This window comes from Thalassophryne amazonica, chromosome 14, assembly GCF_902500255.1.
Source record: "Thalassophryne amazonica chromosome 14, fThaAma1.1, whole genome shotgun sequence".
Classification (NCBI taxonomy): Eukaryota; Metazoa; Chordata; class Actinopteri; order Batrachoidiformes; family Batrachoididae; genus Thalassophryne; species Thalassophryne amazonica.
This window is the reverse complement of record NC_047116.1, coordinates 77227840-77248785: the sequence shown is the minus strand read 5'-3', so window position 1 is coordinate 77248785 and position 20946 is coordinate 77227840. Positions and strand designations below refer to the sequence as shown.

At 27.8% G+C, this 20946-nt stretch overlaps 1 protein-coding gene across 1 annotated transcript in view; it reads right to left on the bottom strand.

The window, feature by feature from the left end:
• The window catches only part of zmp:0000000936 (interleukin-1 receptor type 1), a 130573-nt gene extending 110190 nt beyond the window's left edge, over positions 1 to 20383 (bottom strand). The window contains 1 exon segment of the mRNA XM_034186182.1: positions 20079 to 20383. The gene's annotated coding sequence lies outside the window, so the exon portion shown is untranslated.
• Positions 20384 to 20946: the final 563 nt, after the last annotated feature.

The window sequence follows — 20946 nt, the reverse complement described above, 5'->3', positions numbered from 1 at the left end:
TAATGTACTCATATTCTATTCTTTGTTAGACGAATAATAGAGTTACATGTTAAAATAGTAATGTACTCATGTGTTATTCTTTGTTAGACTAATAATAGTGTAATACATGTTAAAATAGTGACGTACTTAGGTGTTATTCTTTGTCAGACGAATAGTAGTGTTACATGTTAAAATAGCAATGTACTCGTGTTATTCTTTGTTAGACTAATAATAGTGTAATACATGTTAAAATAGTGACGTACTTAGGTGTTATTCTTTGTCAGACGAACTGTAGTGTTACATGTTAAAATAGCAATGTACTCATGTGTTATTCTTTGTTAGATGAATAATAGTGTTACATGTTAAAATAGTAATGTTCTCATATGCTATTCTTTGTTAGACGAATAATAGTGTTACATGTTAAAATAGTAATGTACTCATGTGTTATTCTTTGTTAGACTAATAATAGTGTTATACATGTTAAAATACTGACGTACTCATGCGTTATTCTTTGTTAGACTAATAATAGTGTTATACATGTTAAAATAGTGATGTACTTGTGCTATTCTTTGTTAGACGAATAGTAGTGTTACATGTTAAAATAGCAATGTACTCATGTGCTATTCTTTGTTAGACGAATAATAGTGTTACATGTTAAAATAGTAATGTACTCATGTGCTGTTCTTTGTTAGACTAATAATAGTGTTATACATGTTAAAATAGCAATGTACTCGTGCTATTCTTTGTTAGACGGATAGTAGTGTTACATGTTAAAATAGTGATGTACTCATGTGGTATTCTTTGTTAGACAAATAATAGTGTTACATGTTAAAATAGCAATGTACTCATGTGTTGTTCTTTGTTAGACGAATAATAGTGTTACATGTTAAAATAGTAATGTACTTGTGCTATTCTTTGTTAGACGAACAGTAGTGTTACATGTTAAAATAGCAATGTACTCATGTGCTATTCTTTGTTAGACGAATAATACTGTTACATGTTAAAATAGTAATGTACTCATGTGCTGTTCTTTGTTAGACTAATAATAGTGTTATACATGTTAAAATAGCAATGTACTCGTGCTATTCTTTGTTAGACGGATAGTAGTGTTACATGTTAAAATAGTGATGTACTCATGTGGTATTCTTTGTTAGACTAATAATAGTGTTACATGTTAAAATAGTAATGTACTCATATGCTATTCTTTGTTAGACTAATAATAGTGTTATACATGTTAAAATAGTGATGTACTCATGTGGTATTCTTTGTTAGACAAATAATAGTGTTACATGTTAAAATAGTAATGTTCTCATATGCTATTCTTTGTTAGACGAATAATAGTGTTACATGTTAAAATAGTAATGTACTCATGTGTTATTCTTTGTTAGACTAATAATAGTGTTATACATGTTAAAATACTGACGTACTCATGCGTTATTCTTTGTTAGACTAATAATAGTGTTATACATGTTAAAATAGTGATGTACTTGTGCTATTCTTTGTTAGACGGATAGTAGTGTTACATGTTAAAATAGTGATGTACTCATGTGGTATTCTTTGTTAGACTAATAATAGTGTTACATGTTAAAATAGTAATGTACTCATATGCTATTCTTTGTTAGACTAATAATAGTGTTATACATGTTAAAATAGTGATGTACTCATGTGGTATTCTTTGTTAGACAAATAATAGTGTTACATGTTAAAATAGTAATGTTCTCATATGCTATTCTTTGTTAGACGAATAATAGTGTTACATGTTAAAATAGTAATGTACTCATGTGTTATTCTTTGTTAGACTAATAATAGTGTTATACATGTTAAAATACTGACGTACTCATGCGTTATTCTTTGTTAGACTAATAATAGTGTTATACATGTTAAAATAGTGATGTACTTGTGCTATTCTTTGTTAGACGAATAGTAGTGTTACATGTTAAAATAGCAATGTACTCATGTGCTATTCTTTGTTAGACGAATAATAGTGTTACATGTTAAAATAGTAATGTACTCATGTGCTGTTCTTTGTTAGACTAATAATAGTGTTATACATGTTAAAATAGCAATGTACTCGTGCTATTCTTTGTTAGACGGATAGTAGTGTTACATGTTAAAATAGTGATGTACTCATGTGGTATTCTTTGTTAGACAAATAATAGTGTTACATGTTAAAATAGCAATGTACTCATGTGTTGTTCTTTGTTAGATGAATAATAGTGTTACATGTTAAAATAGTAATGTACTTGTGCTATTCTTTGTTAGACGAACAGTAGTGTTACATGTTAAAATAGCAATGTACTCATGTGCTATTCTTTGTTAGACGAATAATACTGTTACATGTTAAAATAGTAATGTACTCATGTGCTGTTCTTTGTTAGACTAATAATAGTGTTATACATGTTAAAATAGCAATGTACTCGTGCTATTCTTTGTTAGACGGATAGTAGTGTTACATGTTAAAATAGTGATGTACTCATGTGGTATTCTTTGTTAGACTAATAATAGTGTTACATGTTAAAATAGTAATGTACTCATATGCTATTCTTTGTTAGACTAATAATAGTGTTATACATGTTAAAATAGTGATGTACTCATGTGCTATTCTTTGTTAGATGAATAATAGTGTTGTACTCATGTGCTATTCTTTGTTAGACCAATAATAGTGTTATACATGTTAAAATAGTGACGTACTCATGTGCTATTCTTTGTTAGACCAATAATAGTGTTACATGTTAAAATAGTATTGTACTCGTGTTATTCTTTGTTAGACTAATAATAGTGTTATACATGTTAAAATAGTGACGTATTCATGTGTTATTCTTTGTTAGACAAATAGTAGTGTTACATGTTAAAATAGCAATGTACTCGTGTTATTCTTTGTTAGACGAATAATAGACTTACATGTTAAAATAGTAATGTTCTCATGTGTTATTCTTTGTTAGGCTAATAATAGTGTTATACATGTTAAAATAGTGACATACTCATGTGTTATTCCTTGTTACACTAATAATAGTGTTATATATGTTAAAATAGTGACATACTCATGTGTTATTCTTTGTTAGACAAATAATAGTGTTACATGTTAAAATAGTAATGTACTCGTGCTATTCTTTGTTAGACGAATAATAGAGTTACATGTTAAAATAGTAATGTACTCATGTGTTATTCTTTGTTAGACTAATAATAGTGTTACATGTTAAAATAATAATGTACTCATGTGTTATTCTTTGTTAGACTAATAATAGTGTTACATGTTAAAATAGTAATGTACTCATATGCTAATCTTTGGTAGACTAATAATAGTGTTATACATGTTAAAATAGTAATGTACTCGTGCTATTCTTTGTTAGACGAATAATAGTGTTGCATGTTAAAATAGTAATGTACTCATGTGCTATTCTTTGTTAGACGAATAGTAGTGTTACATGTTAAAATAGTAATGTACTCGTGTTATTCTTTGTTAGACTAATAATAGTGTTACATGTTAAAATAGTAATGTACTCATGTGTTATTCTTTGTTAGACTAATAATAGTGTTACATGTTAAAATAGTAATGTACTCATATGCTAATCTTTGGTAGACTAATAATAGTGTTATACATGTTAAAATAGTAATGTACTCGTGCTATTCTTTGTTAGACGAATAATAGTGTTGCATGTTAAAATAGTAATGTACTCATGTGCTATTCTTTGTTAGACGAATAGTAGTGTTACATGTTAAAATAGTAATGTACTTGTGCGCTATTCTTTGTTAGACTAATAATAGTGTTATACATGTTAAAATAGTAATGTACTCATGTGCTATTCTTTGTTAGACTAATAATAGTGTTTTACATGTTAAAATAGTGATGTACTCATGTGCTATTCTTTATTAGACGAATAATAGTGTTGTACTCATGTGCTATTCTTTGTTAAACCAATAATAGTGTTATACATGTTAAAATAGTAATGTACTCATGTGTTATTCTTTGTTAGACTAATAATAGTGTTACATGTTAAAATAGTAATGTACTTATGTGTTATTCTTTGTTAGACTAATAATAGTGTTACATGTTAAAATAGTAATGTACTCATATGCTAATCTTTGGTAGACTAATAATAGTGTTATACATGTTAAAATAGTAATGTACTCGTGCTATTCTTTGTTAGACGAATAATAGTGTTGCATGTTAAAATAGTAATGTACTCATGTGGTATTCTTTGTCAGACGAATAGTAGTGTTACATGTTAAAATAGCAATGTACTCGTGTTATTCTTTGTTAGACTAATAATAGTGTAATACATGTTAAAATAGTGACGTACTTAGGTGTTATTCTTTGTCAGACGAATAGTAGTGTTACATGTTAAAATAGCAATGTACTCGTGTTATTCTTTGTTAGACTAATAATAGTGTAATACATGTTAAAATAGTGACGTACTTAGGTGTTATTCTTTGTCAGACGAACTGTAGTGTTACATGTTAAAATAGCAATGTACTCATGTGTTATTCTTTGTTAGATGAATAATAGTGTTACATGTTAAAATAGTAATGTTCTCATATGCTATTCTTTGTTAGACGAATAATAGAGTTACATGTTAAAATAGTAATGTACTCATGTGTTATTCTTTGTTAGACTAATAATAGTGTAATACATGTTAAAATAGTGACGTACTTAGGTGTTATTCTTTGTCAGACGAATAGTAGTGTTACATGTTAAAATAGCAATGTACTCGTGTTATTCTTTGTTAGACTAATAATAGTGTAATACATGTTAAAATAGTGACGTACGTAGGTGTTATTCTTTGTCAGACGAACTGTAGTGTTACATGTTAAAATAGCAATGTACTCATGTGTTATTCTTTGTTAGATGAATAATAGTGTTACATGTTAAAATAGTAATGTTCTCATATGCTATTCTTTGTTAGACGAATAATAGTGTTACATGTTAAAATAGTAATGTACTCATGTGTTATTCTTTGTTAGACTAATAATAGTGTTATACATGTTAAAATACTGACGTACTCATGCGTTATTCTTTGTTAGACTAATAATAGTGTTATACATGTTAAAATAGTGATGTACTTGTGCTATTCTTTGTTAGACGAATAGTAGTGTTACATGTTAAAATAGCAATGTACTCATGTGCTATTCTTTGTTAGACGAATAATAGTGTTACATGTTAAAATAGTAATGTACTCATGTGCTGTTCTTTGTTAGACTAATAATAGTGTTATACATGTTAAAATAGCAATGTACTCGTGCTATTCTTTGTTAGACGGATAGTAGTGTTACATGTTAAAATAGTGATGTACTCATGTGGTATTCTTTGTTAGACAAATAATAGTGTTACATGTTAAAATAGCAATGTACTCATGTGTTGTTCTTTGTTAGACGAATAATAGTGTTACATGTTAAAATAGTAATGTACTTGTGCTATTCTTTGTTAGACGAACAGTAGTGTTACATGTTAAAATAGCAATGTACTCATGTGCTATTCTTTGTTAGACGAATAATACTGTTACATGTTAAAATAGTAATGTACTCATGTGCTGTTCTTTGTTAGACTAATAATAGTGTTATACATGTTAAAATAGCAATGTACTCGTGCTATTCTTTGTTAGACGGATAGTAGTGTTACATGTTAAAATAGTGATGTACTCATGTGGTATTCTTTGTTAGACTAATAATAGTGTTACATGTTAAAATAGTAATGTACTCATATGCTATTCTTTGTTAGACTAATAATAGTGTTATACATGTTAAAATAGTGATGTACTCATGTGCTATTCTTTGTTAGATGAATAATAGTGTTGTACTCATGTGCTATTCTTTGTTAGACCAATAATAGTGTTATACATGTTAAAATAGTGACGTACTCATGTGCTATTCTTTGTTAGACCAATAATAGTGTTACATGTTAAAATAGTATTGTACTCGTGTTATTCTTTGTTAGACTAATAATAGTGTTATACATGTTAAAATAGTGACGTATTCATGTGTTATTCTTTGTTAGACAAATAGTAGTGTTACATGTTAAAATAGCAATGTACTCATGTGTTATTCTTTGTTAGACGAATAATAGACTTACATGTTAAAATAGTAATGTTCTCATGTGTTATTCTTTGTTAGGCTAATAATAGTGTTATACATGTTAAAATAGTGACATACTCATGTGTTATTCCTTGTTACACTAATAATAGTGTTATATATGTTAAAATAGTGACATACTCATGTGTTATTCTTTGTTAGACAAATAATAGTGTTACATGTTAAAATAGTAATGTACTCGTGCTATTCTTTGTTAGACGAATAATAGAGTTACATGTTAAAATAGTAATGTACTCATGTGTTATTCTTTGTTAGACTAATAATAGTGTTACATGTTAAAATAATAATGTACTCATGTGTTATTCTTTGTTAGACTAATAATAGTGTTACATGTTAAAATAGTAATGTACTCATATGCTAATCTTTGGTAGACTACTAATAGTGTTATACATGTTAAAATAGTAATGTACTCGTGCTATTCTTTGTTAGACGAATAATAGTGTTGTACTCATGTGCTATTCTTTGTTAGACCAATAATAGTGTTATACATGTTAAAATAGTGACGTACTCATGTGCTATTCTTTGTTAGACCAATAATAGTGTTACATGTTAAAATAGTATTGTACTCGTGTTATTCTTTGTTAGACTAATAATAGTGTTATACATGTTAAAATAGTGACGTATTCATGTGTTATTCTTTGTTAGACAAATAGTAGTGTTACATGTTAAAATAGCAATGTACTCATGTGTTATTCTTTGTTAGACGAATAATAGACTTACATGTTAAAATAGTAATGTTCTCATGTGTTATTCTTTGTTAGGCTAATAATAGTGTTATACATGTTAAAATAGTGACATACTCATGTGTTATTCCTTGTTACACTAATAATAGTGTTATATATGTTAAAATAGTGACATACTCATGTGTTATTCTTTGTTAGACAAATAATAGTGTTACATGTTAAAATAGTAATGTACTCGTGCTATTCTTTGTTAGACGAATAATAGAGTTACATGTTAAAATAGTAATGTACTCATGTGTTATTCTTTGTTAGACTAATAATAGTGTTACATGTTAAAATAATAATGTACTCATGTGTTATTCTTTGTTAGACTAATAATAGTGTTACATGTTAAAATAGTAATGTACTCATATGCTAATCTTTGGTAGACTAATAATAGTGTTATACATGTTAAAATAGTAATGTACTCGTGCTATTCTTTGTTAGACGAATAATAGTGTTGCATGTTAAAATAGTAATGTACTCATGTGCTATTCTTTGTTAGACGAATAGTAGTGTTACATGTTAAAACAGTAATGTACTCGTGTTATTCTTTGTTAGACTAATAATAGTGTTACATGTTAAAATAGTAATGTACTCATGTGTTATTCTTTGTTAGACTAATAATAGTGTTACATGTTAAAATAGTAATGTACTCATATGCTAATCTTTGGTAGACTAATAATAGTGTTATACATGTTAAAATAGTAATGTACTCGTGCTATTCTTTGTTAGACGAATAATAGTGTTGCATGTTAAAATAGTAATGTACTCATGTGCTATTCTTTGTTAGACGAATAGTAGTGTTACATGTTAAATAGTAATGTACTTGTGCGCTATTCTTTGTTAGACTAATAATAGTGTTATACATGTTAAAATAGTAATGTACTCATGTGCTATTCTTTGTTAGACTAATAATAGTGTTTTACATGTTAAAATAGTGATGTACTCATGTGCTATTCTTTATTAGACGAATAATAGTGTTGTACTCATGTGCTATTCTTTGTTAAACCAATAATAGTGTTATACCTGTTAAAATAGTGACATACTCATGTGCTATTCTTTGTTAGACAAATAATAGAGTTACATGTTAAAATAGTAATGTACTCATGTGTTATTCTTTGTTAGACTAATAATAGTGTTACATGTTAAAATAGTAATGTACTTATGTGTTATTCTTTGTTAGACTAATAATAGTGTTACATGTTAAAATAGTAATGTACTCATATGCTAATCTTTGGTAGACTAATAATAGTGTTATACATGTTAAAATAGTAATGTACTCGTGCTATTCTTTGTTAGACGAATAATAGTGTTGCATGTTAAAATAGTAATGTACTCATGTGGTATTCTTTGTTAGACGAATAATAGTGTTGCATGTTAAAATAGTAATGTACTCATGTGGTATTCTTTGTTAGACGAATAATAGTGTTGCATGTTAAAATAGTGATGTACTCATGTGGTATTCTTTGTCAGACAAATAATAGTGTTGCATGTTAAAATAGTAATGTACTCGTGCTATTCTTTGTTAGACGAATAATAGTGTTACATGTTAAAATAGTATTGTACTCGTGTTATTCTTTGTTAGACTAATAATAGTGTTATACATGTTAAAATAGTGACGTATTCATGTGTTATTCTTTGTTAGACAAATAGTAGTGTTACATGTTAAAATAGCAGTGTACTCATGTGTTATTCTTTGTTAGACGAATAATAGACTTACATGTTAAAATAGTAATGTTCTCATGTGTTATTCTTTGTTAGGCTAATAATAGTGTTATACATGTTAAAATAGTGACATACTCATGTGTTATTCCTTGTTACACTAATAATAGTGTTATATATGTTAAAATAGTGACATACTCATGTGTTATTCTTTGTTAGACAAATAATAGTGTTACATGTTAAAATAGTAATGTACTCGTGCTATTCTTTGTTAGACGAATAGTATTGTTACATGTTAAAATATTAATGTACTCGTGCTATTCTTTGTTAGACGAATAATAATGTTACATGTTAAAATAGTAATGTACTCATGTGCTATTCTTTGTTAGACTAATAATAGTGTTTTACATGTTAAAATAGTGATGTACTCGTGCTCTTCTTTATTAGACGAATAATAGTGTTGTACTCATGTGCTATTCTTTGTTAAACCAATAATAGTGTTATACGTGTTAAAATAGTGACATACTCATGTGCTATTCTTTGTTAGACGAATAATAGTGTTACATGTTAAAATAGTATTGTACTCGTGTTATTCTTTGTTAGACTAATAATAGTGTTATACATGTTAAAATAGTGATGTATTCATGTGTTATTCTTTCTTAGACAAATAGTAGTGTTACATGTTAAAATAGCAATGTACTCATGTGTTATTCTTTGTTAGACGAATAATAGACTTACATGTTAAAATAGTAATGTTCTCATGTGTTATTCTTTGTTAGGCTAATAATAGTGTTATACATGTTAAAATAGTGACATACTCATGTGTTATTCCTTGTTACACTAATAATAGTGTTATATATGTTAAAATAGTGACATACTCATGTGTTATTCTTTGTTAGACAAATAATAGTGTTACATGTTAAAATAGTAATGTACTCGTGTTATTCTTTGTTAGACGAATAGTATTGTTACATGTTAAAATATTAATGTACTCGTGCTATTCTTTGTTAGACGAATAATAATGTTACATGTTAAAATAGTAATGTACTCATGTGCTATTCTTTGTTAGACTAATAATAGTGTTTTACATGTTAAAATAGTGATGTACTCATGTGCTATTCTTTATTAGACGAATAATAGTGTTGTACTCATGTGCTATTCTTTGTTAAACCAATAATAGTGTTATACGTGTTAAAATAGTGACATACTCATGTGCTATTCTTTGTTAGACGAATAATAGAGTTACATGTTAAAATAGTAATGTACTCATATGCTAATCTTTGGTAGACTAATAATAGTGTTATACATGTTAAAATAGTAATGTACTCGTGCTATTCTTTGTTAGACGAATAATAGTGTTGCATGTTAAAATAGTAATGTAATCATGTGCTATTCTTTGTTAGACGAATAGTAATGTTTTACATGTTAAAATAGTGATGTACTCGTGCTCTTCTTTATTAGATGAATAATAGTGTTGTACTCATGTGCTATTCTTTGTTAAACCAATAATAGTGTTATACGTGTTACAATAGTGACATACTCATGTGCTATTCTTTGTTAGACGAATAATAGTGTTACATGTTAAAATAGTATTGTACTCGTGTTATTCTTTGTTAGACTAATAATAGTGTTATACATGTTAAAATAGTGATGTATTCATGTGTTATTCTTTGTTAGACAAATAGTAGTGTTACATGTTAAAATAGCAATGTACTCATGTGTTATTCTTTGTTAGACGAATAATAGACTTACATGTTAAAATAGTAATGTTCTCATGTGTTATTCTTTGTTAGGCTAATAATAGTGTTATACATGTTAAAATAGTGACATACTCATGTGTTATTCCTTGTTACACTAATAATAGTGTTATATATGTTAAAATAGTGACATACTCATGTGTTATTCTTTGTTAGACAAATAATAGTGTTACATGTTAAAATAGTAATGTACTCGTGTTATTCTTTGTTAGACGAATAGTATTGTTACATGTTAAAATATTAATGTACTCGTGCTATTCTTTGTTAGACGAATAATAATGTTACATGTTAAAATAGTAATGTACTCATGTGCTATTCTTTGTTAGACTAATAATAGTGTTTTACATGTTAAAACAGTGATGTACTCATGTGCTATTCTTTATTAGACGAATAATAGTGTTGTACTCATGTGCTATTCTTTGTTAAACCAATAATAGTGTTATACGTGTTAAAATAGTGACATACTCATGTGCTATTCTTTGTTAGACGAATAATAGAGTTACATGTTAAAATAGTAATGTACTCATGTGTTATTCTTTGTTAGACTAATAATAGTGTTACATGTTAAAATAGTAATGTACTCATATGCTAATCTTTGGTAGACTAATAATAGTGTTATACATGTTAAAATAGTAATGTACTCGTGCTATTCTTTGTTAGACGAATAATAGTGTTGCATGTTAAAATAGTAATGTACTCATGTGCTATTCTTTGTTAGACGAATAGTAGTGTTACATGTTAAAATAGTAATGTACTTGTGCGCTATTCTTTGTTAGACTAATAATAGTGTTATACATGTTAAAATAGTAATGTACTCATGTGCTATTCTTTGTTAGACTAATAATAGTGTTTTACATGTTAAAATAGTGATGTACTCATGTGCTATTCTTTATTAGACGAATAATAGTGTTGTACTCATGTGCTATTCTTTGTTAAACCAATAATAGTGTTATACCTGTTAAAATAGTGACATACTCATGTGCTATTCTTTGTTAGACGAATAATAGTTACATGTTAAAATAGTAATGTACTCATGTGTTATTCTTTGTTAGACTAATAATAGTGTTGCATGTTAAAATAGTAATGTACTTATGTGTTATTCTTTGTTAGACTAATAATAGTGTTACATGTTAAAATAGTAATGTACTCATATGCTAATCTTTGGTAGACTAATAATAGTGTTATACATGTTAAAATAGTAATGTACTCGTGCTATTCTTTATTAGACGAATAATAGTGTTGCATGTTAAAATAGTAATGTACTCATGTGGTATTCTTTGTTAGACGAATAATAGTGTTGCATGTTAAAATAGTAATGTACTCATGTGGTATTCTTTGTTAGACGAATAATAGTGTTGCATGTTAAAATAGTGATGTACTCATGTGGTATTCTTTGTCAGACAAATAATAGTGTTGCATGTTAAAATAGTAATGTACTCGTGCTATTCTTTGTTAGACGAATAATAGTGTTACATGTTAAAATAGTATTGTACTCGTGTTATTCTTTGTTAGACTAATAATAGTGTTATACATGTTAAAATAGTGATGTATTCATGTGTTATTTTTTGTTAGACAAATAGTAGTGTTACATGTTAAAATAGCAATGTACTCATGTGTTATTCTTTGTTAGACGAATAATAGACTTACGTGTTAAAATAGTAATGTTCTCATGTGTTATTCTTTGTTAGGCTAATAATAGTGTTATACATGTTAAAATAGTGACATACTCATGTGTTATTCCTTGTTACACTAATAATAGTGTTATATATGTTAAAATAGTGACATACTCATGTGTTATTCTTTGTTAGACAAATAATAGTGTTACATGTTAAAATAGTAATGTACTCGTGTTATTCTTTGTTAGACGAATAGTATTGTTACATGTTAAAATATTAATGTACTCGTGCTATTCTTTGTTAGACGAATAATAATGTTACATGTTAAAATAGTAATGTACTCATGTGCTATTCTTTGTTAGACTAATAATAGTGTTTTACATGTTAAAATAGTGATGTACTCATGTGCTATTCTTTAGTAGACGAATAATAGTGTTGTACTCATGTGCTATTCTTTGTTAAACCAATAATAGTGTTATATGTGTTAAAATAGTGACATACTCATGTGCTATTCTTTGTTAGACGAATAATAGAGTTACATGTTAAAATAGTAATGTACTCGTGTTATTCTTTGTTAGACTAATAATAGTGTTACATGTTAAAATAGTAATGTACTCATATGCTAATCTTTGGTAGACTAATAATAGTGTTATACATGTTAAAATAGTAATGTACTCGTGCTATTCTTTGTTAGACAAATAATAGTGTTGCATGTTAAAATAGTAATGTACTCATGTGCTATTCTTTGTTAGACGAATAGTAGTGTTACATGTTAAAATAGTAATGTACTTGTGCGCTATTCTTTGTTAGACTAATAATAGTGTTATACATGTTAAAATAGTAATGTACTCATGTGCTATTCTTTGTTAGACTAATAATAGTGTTTTACATGTTAAAATAGTGATGTACTCATGTGCTATTCTTTATTAGACGAATAATAGTGTTGTACTCATGTGCTATTCTTTGTTAAACCAATAATAGTGTTATACCTGTTAAAATAGTGACATACTCATGTGCTATTCTTTGTTAGACGAATAATAGTTACATGTTAAAATAGTAATGTACTCATGTGTTATTCTTTGTTAGACTAATAATAGTGTTGCATGTTAAAATAGTAATGTACTTATGTGTTATTCTTTGTTAGACTAATAATAGTGTTACATGTTAAAATAGTAATGTACTCATATGCTAATCTTTGGTAGACTAATAATAGTGTTATACATGTTAAAATAGTAATGTACTTGTGCTATTCTTTATTAGACGAATAATAGTGTTGCATGTTAAAATAGTAATGTACTCATGTGGTATTCTTTGTTAGACGAATAATAGTGTTGCATGTTAAAATAGTAATGTACTCATGTGGTATTCTTTGTTAGACGAATAATAGTGTTGCATGTTAAAATAGTGATGTACTCATGTGGTATTCTTTGTCAGACAAATAATAGTGTTGCATGTTAAAATAGTAATGTACTCGTGCTATTCTTTGTTAGACGAATAATAGTGTTACATGTTAAAATAGTATTGTACTCGTGTTATTCTTTGTTAGACTAATAATAGTGTTATACATGTTAAAATAGTGACGTATTCATGTGTTATTCTTTGTTAGACAAATAGTAGTGTTACATGTTAAAATAGCAATGTACTCATGTGTTATTCTTTGTTAGACGAATAATAGACTTACATGTTAAAATAGTAATGTTCTCATGTGTTATTCTTTGTTAGGCTAATAATAGTGTTATACATGTTAAAATAGAGACATACTCATGTGTTATTCCTTGTTACACTAATAATAGTGTTATATATGTTAAAATAGTGACATACTCATGTGTTATTCTTTGTTAGACAAATAATAGTGTTACATGTTAAAATAGTAATGTACTCGTGCTATTCTTTGTTAGACGAATAGTATTGTTACATGTTAAAATATTAATGTACTCGTGCTATTCTTTGTTAGACGAATAATAATGTTACATGTTAAAATAGTAATGTACTCATGTGCTATTCTTTGTTAGATTAATAATAGTGTTGTACTCATGTGCTATCCTTTGTTAAACCAATAATAGTGTTATACGTGTTAAAATAGTGACATACTCATGTGCTATTCTTTGTTAGAGGAATAATAGAGTTACATGTTAAAATAGTAATGTACTTATGTGTTATTCTTTGTTAGACTAATAATAGTGTTACATGTTAAAATAGTAATGTACTCATATGCTAATCTTTGGTAGACTAATAATAGTGTTATACATGTTAAAATAGTAATGTACTCGTGCTATTCTTTGTTAGACGAATAATAGTGTTGCATGTTAAAATAGTAATGTACTCATGTGTTATTCTTTGTTAGACGAATAGTAGTGTTACATGTTAAAATAGTAATGTACTTATGCGCTATTCTTTGTTAGACTAATAATAGTGTTATACATGTTAAAATAGTAATGTACTCGTGCTATTCTTTGTTAGATCAATAGTAGTGTTACATGTTAAAATAGTAATGTACTCGTGCTATTCTTTGTTAGATGAATAGTAGTGTTACATGTTAAAATAGTAATGTACTCATGTGTTATTCTTTGTTAGACTAATAATAGTGTTACATGTTAAAATAGTAATGTACTCATATGCTAATCTTTGGTAGACTAATAATAGTGTTATACATGTTAAAATAGTAATGTACTCGTGCTATTCTTTGTTAGACGAATAATAGTGTTGCATGTTAAAATAGTAATGTACTCATGTGGTATTCTTTGTTAGACAAATAATAGTGTTACATGTTAAAATAGTAATGTACTCGTGCTATTCTTTGTTAGACGAATAGTATTGTTACATGTTAAAATATTAATGTACTCGTGCTATTCTTTGTTAGACGAATAATAATGTTACATGTTAAAATAGTAATGTACTCATGTGCTATTCTTTGTTAGATTAATAATAGTGTTGTACTCATGTGCTATCCTTTGTTAAACCAATAATAGTGTAATACGTGTTAAAATAGTGACATACTCATGTGCTATTCTTTGTTAGAGGAATAATAGTGTTATACATGTTAAAATAGTAATGTACTCGTGCTATTCTTTGTTAGATCAATAGTAGTGTTACATGTTAAAATAGTAATGTACTCGTGCTATTCTTTGTTAGATGAATAGTAGTGTTACATGTTAAAATAGTAATGTACTCATGTGTTATTCTTTGTTAGACTAATAATAGTGTTACATGTTAAAATAGTAATGTACTCATATGCTAATCTTTGGTAGACTAATAATAGTGTTATACATGTTAAAATAGTAATGTACTCGTGCTATTCTTTGTTAGACGAATAATAGTGTTGCATGTTAAAATAGTAATGTACTCATGTGGTATTCTTTGTTAGACGAATAATAGTGTTGCATGTTAAAATAGTGATGTACTCATGTGGTATTCTTTGTCAGACAAATAATAGTGTTGCATGTTAAAATAGTAATGTACTCGTGCTATTCTTTGTTAGACGAATAATAGTGTTACATGTTAAAATAGTATTGTACTCGTGTTATTCTTTGTTAGACTAATAATAGTGTTATACATGTTAAAATAGTGACGTATTCATGTGTTATTCTTTGTTAGACAAATAGTAGTGTTACATGTTAAAATAGCAATGTACTCGTGTTATTCTTTGTTAGACGAATAATAGACTTACATGTTAAAATAGTAATGTTCTCATGTGTTATTCTTTGTTAGGCTAATAATAGTGTTATACATGTTAAAATAGTGACATACTCATGTGTTATTCTTTGTTAGACAAATAATAGTGTTACATGTTAAAATAGTAATGTACTCGTGCTATTCTTTGTTAGACGAATAATAATGTTACATGTTAAAATAGTAATGTACTCATGTGCTATTCTTTGTTAGACTAATAATAGTGTTTTACATGTTAAAATAGTGATGTACTCATGTGCTATTCTTTATTAGACGAATAATAGTGTTGTACTCATGTGCTATTCTTTGTTAAACCAATAATAGTGTTATACGTGTTAAAATAGTGACATACTCATGTGCTATTCTTTGTTAGACGAATAATAGAGTTACATGTTAAAATAGTAATGTACTCGTGTTATTCTTTGTTAGACTAATAATAGTGTTACATGTTAAAATAGTAATGTACTCGTGTTATTCTTTGTTAGACTAATAATAGTGTTACATGTTAAAATAGTAATGTACTCATATGCTAATCTTTGGTAGACTAATAATAGTGTTATACATGTTAAAATAGTAATGTACTCGTGCTATTCTTTGTTAGACGAATAATAGTGTTGCATGTTAAAATAGTACTGTACTCATGTGTTATTCTTTGTTAGACGAATAGTAGTGTTACATGTTAAAATAGTAATGTACTTGTGCGCTATTCTTTGTTAGACTAATAATAGTGTTATACATGTTAAAATAGTAATGTACTCGTGCTATTCTTTGTTAGATGAATAGTAGTGTTACATGTTAAAATAGTGACGTACTCATGTACTATTCTTTGTTAGACGAATAATAGTGTTGCATGTTAAAATAGTAATGTACTTATGTGCTATTCTTTGTTAGACGAATAGTAGTGTTACATGTTAAAATAGTAATGTACTTGTGCGCTATTCTTTGTTAGACTAATAATAGTGTTATACATGTTAAAATAGTAATGTACTCGTGCTATTCTTTGTTAGACGAATAGTAGTGTTACATGTTAAAATAGTAATGTACTCGTGCTATTCTTTGTTAGACGAATAGTAGTGTTACATGTTAAAATATTAATGTACTCGTGCTATTCTTTGTTAGACGAATAGTAGTGTTACATGTTAAAATAGTAATGTACTTGTGCGCTATTCTTTGTTAGACTAATAATAGTGTTATACATGTTAAAATAGTAATGTACTCGTGCTATTCTTTGTTAGACGAATACTAGTGTTACATGTTAAAATATTAATGTACTCGTGCTATTCTTTGTTAGATGAATAATAGTGTTACATGTTAAAATAGTAATGTACTCATGTGTTATTCTTTGTTAGACTAATAATAGTGTTACATGTTAAAATAGTAATGTACTCATATGCTAATCTTTGGTAGACTAATAATAGTGTTATACATGTTAAAATAGTAATGTACTCGTGCTATTCTTTGTTAGACGAATAATAGTGTTGCATGTTAAAATAGTAATGTACTCATGTGTTATTCTTTGTTAGACGAATAGTAGTGTTACATGTTAAAATAGTAATGTACTTGTGCGCTATTCTTTGTTAGACTAATAATAGTGTTATACATGTTAAAATAGTAATGTACTCGTGCTATTCTTTGTTAGATCAATAGTAGTGTTACATATTAAAATAGTAATGTACTCGTGCTATTCTTTGTTAGATGAATAGTAGTGTTACATGTTAAAATAGTAATGTACTCATGTGTTATTCTTTGTTAGACGAATAATAGTGTTGCATGTTAAAATAGTAATGTACTCATGTGGTATTCTTTGTTAGACGAATAATAGTGTTGCATGTTAAAATAGTAACGTACTCATGTGGTATTCTTTGTTAGACGAATAATAGTGTTGCATGTTAAAATAGTGATGTACTCATGTGGTATTCTTTGTCAGACAAATAATAGTGTTGCATGTTAAAATAGTAATGTACTCGTGCTATTCTTTGTTAGACGAATAATAGTGTTACATGTTAAAATAGTATTGTACTCGTGTTATTCTTTGTTAGACTAATAATAGTGTTATACATGTTAAAATAGTGACGTATTCATGTGTTATTCTTTGTTAGACAAATAGTAGTGTTACATGTTAAAATAGCAATGTACTCATGTGTTATTCTTTGTTAGACGAATAATAGACTTACATGTTAAAATAGTAATGTTCTCATGTGTTATTCTTTGTTAGGCTAATAATAGTGTTATACATGTTAAAATAGTGACATACTCATGTGTTATTCCTTGTTACACTAATAATAGTGTTATATATGTTAAAATAGTGACATACTCATGTGTTATTCTTTGTTAGACAAATAATAGTGTTACATGTTAAAATAGTAATGTACTCGTGCTATTCTTTGTTAGACGAATAGTATTGTTACATGTTAAAATATTAATGTACTCGTGCTATTCTTTGTTAGACGAATAATAATGTTACATGTTAAAATAGTAATGTACTCATGTGCTATTCTTTGTTAGACTAATAATAGTGTTTTACATGTTAAAATAGTGATGTACTCATGTGCTATTCTTTATTAGACGAATAATAGTGTTGTACTCATGTGCTATTCTTTGTTAAACCAATAATAGTGTTATACGTGTTAAAATAGTGACATACTCATGTGCTATTCTTTGTTAGACGAATAATAGAGTTACATGTTAAAATAGTAATGTACTCATGTGTTATTCTTTGTTAGACTAATAATAGTGTTACATGTTAAAATAGTAATGTACTCATGTGTTATTCTTTGTTAGACTAATAATAGTGTTACATGTTAAAATAGTAATGTACTCATATGCTAATCTTTGGTAGACTAATAATAGTGTTATACATGTTAAAATAGTAATGTACTCGTGCTATTCTTTGTTAGACGAATAATAGTGTTGCATGTTAAAATAGTAATGTACTCATGTGTTATTCTTTGTTAGACGAATAGTAGTGTTACATGTTAAAATAGTAATGTACTTGTGCACTATTCTTTGTTAGACTAATAATAGTGTTATACATGTTAAAATAGTAATGTACTCGTGCTATTCTTTGTTAGACGAATAGTAGTGTTACATGTTAAAATAGTAATGTACTCGTGCTATTCTTTGTTAGACGAATAGTAGTGTTACATGTTAAAATATTAATGTACTCGTGCTATTCTTTGTTAGACGAATAGTAGTGTTACATGTTAAAATAGTAATGTACTTGTGCGCTATTCTTTGTTAGACTAATAATAGTGTTATACATGTTAAAATAGTAATGTACTCATGCTATTCTTTGTTAGACTAATAATAGTGTTATACATGTTAAAATAGTAATGTACTTGTGCGCTATTCTTTGTTAGACGAATAGTAGTGTTACATGTTAAAATAGTAATGTACTTGTGCGCTATTCTTTGTTAGACTAATAATAGTGTTATACATGTTAAAATAGTAATGTACTTGTGCACTATTCTTTGTTAGACGAATAGTAGTGTTACATGTTAAAATAGTAATGTACTTGTGCGCTATTCTTTGTTAGACTAATAATAGTGTTATACATGTTAAAATAGTAGTGTACTCGTGCTATTCTTTGTTAGACGAATAGTAGTGTTACATGTTAAAATAGTAATGTACTCGTGCTATTCTTTGTTAGACGAATAGTAGTGTTACATGTTAAAATATTAATGTACTCGTGCTATTCTTTGTTAGACGAATAGTAGTGTTACATGTTAAAATAGTAATGTACTCTTGTGCTATTCTTTGTTAGACGAATAGTAGTGTTACATGTTAAAATATTAATGTACTCGTGCTGTTCTTTGTTAGACGAATAGTAGTGTTACATGTTAAAATAGTAATGTACTCATTTGCTATTCTTTGTTAGACGAATAGTAGTGTTACATGTTAAAATAGTAATGTACTCATTTGCTATTCTTTGTTAGACGAATAGTAGTGTTACATGTTAAAATAGTAATGTACTCATTTGCTATTCTTTGTTAGACGAATAGTAGTGTTACATGTTAAAATAGTAATGTACTCATTTGCTATTCTTTGTTAGACGAATAGTAGTGTTACATGTTAAAATATTAATGTACTCGTGCTATTCTTTGTTAGACAAATAGTAGTGTTACATGTTAAAATATTAATGTACTCGTGCTATTCTTTGTTAGACGAATAGTAGTTACATGTTAAAATATTAATGTACTTGTGCTATTCTTTGTTAGACGAATAGTAGTGTTACATGTTAAAATAGTAATGTACTCGTGCTATTCTTTGTTAGACAAATAGTAGTGTTACATGTTAAAATATTAATGTACTCGTGCTATTCTTTGTTAGACAAATAGTAGTGTTACATGTTAAAATATTAATGTACTCGTGCTATTCTTTGTTAGACGAATAGTAGTGTTACATGTAAAAATAGTAATGTACATGTACTATTCTTTGTTAGACGAATAGTCGTGTTACATGTTGAAATAGTGATGTACCACGGTGTAGCAGCCAGGTTTTGCTGACAGCACAACACACCAACTGTCATGAATCACAGATGTGATTTTTAACCCAAATCGTATAGTTTAAAAGAGCAAACTCACCAGCCTGATGTTCCAGTTCTCCAAAATGAGCAGCAGTCTCTTCAGGCCACGTGGAAATATTGCAAAAACATCATTTTCATGCTGATTTTTTTTTTTTTTTTTTTTTTTTTTTTAATTCTTTGATTTAGGCTCAGCTCTGACTTCCTCTTCTCTGGACGATGTTACACAATTTCCTTTTCAGGAACATGTTGAAAGCCTGTGCATGCTCTAATCTGTTGAGCAATAACTGGGAAGAAAGCAACATGGATCCTGCTTCTGACGTGACTCACAGCATGTTTGTCTTCAAATAGTGATGATTCATGTCTTCATAATAGAATATCAGTAAACGTTCCATGTATTTTGTACATTGTTATCGTTTCACAGTTAGTACAGTACTACCCACGTGCACGTGACATTCCAGGGCATTTTTTTTTTTTAAACAAAGTTGCTCATAAAAATAACAAAATGCAATCAACAGTTTATGTAATTTTTTTTGCCAGAATGTGGCCAATAAGGCTGTTGGAAGGATGTGGGAAGTTCATTTTCAGTTCAATTTAAGAGATCAAGAGCCTGATTTACTAAAATCTCAGACGGGTGCTACACTGAGTGGGCAACCCAAACTTTTGCATGTTGCATGTTACAATTTGAAAAAAATTTAAGAAATATTACAATTTGAAAACCAATGCACCTGAACGTGATGACAGCTGCAACTGCTTAATGCTAACTTTTAACATTGAAAATGCCATAGCAATGCTAACACGTTAGCATCGGGATCCGGATCGTGACTAACCACTAAAATTTAATCACTTGTTCCTCTTGTCCACAAAATTTCATCAAAATCCATTCAAAACTTTTTGAGTTATCCTGCTGAAAAACAGACAAACAAAAA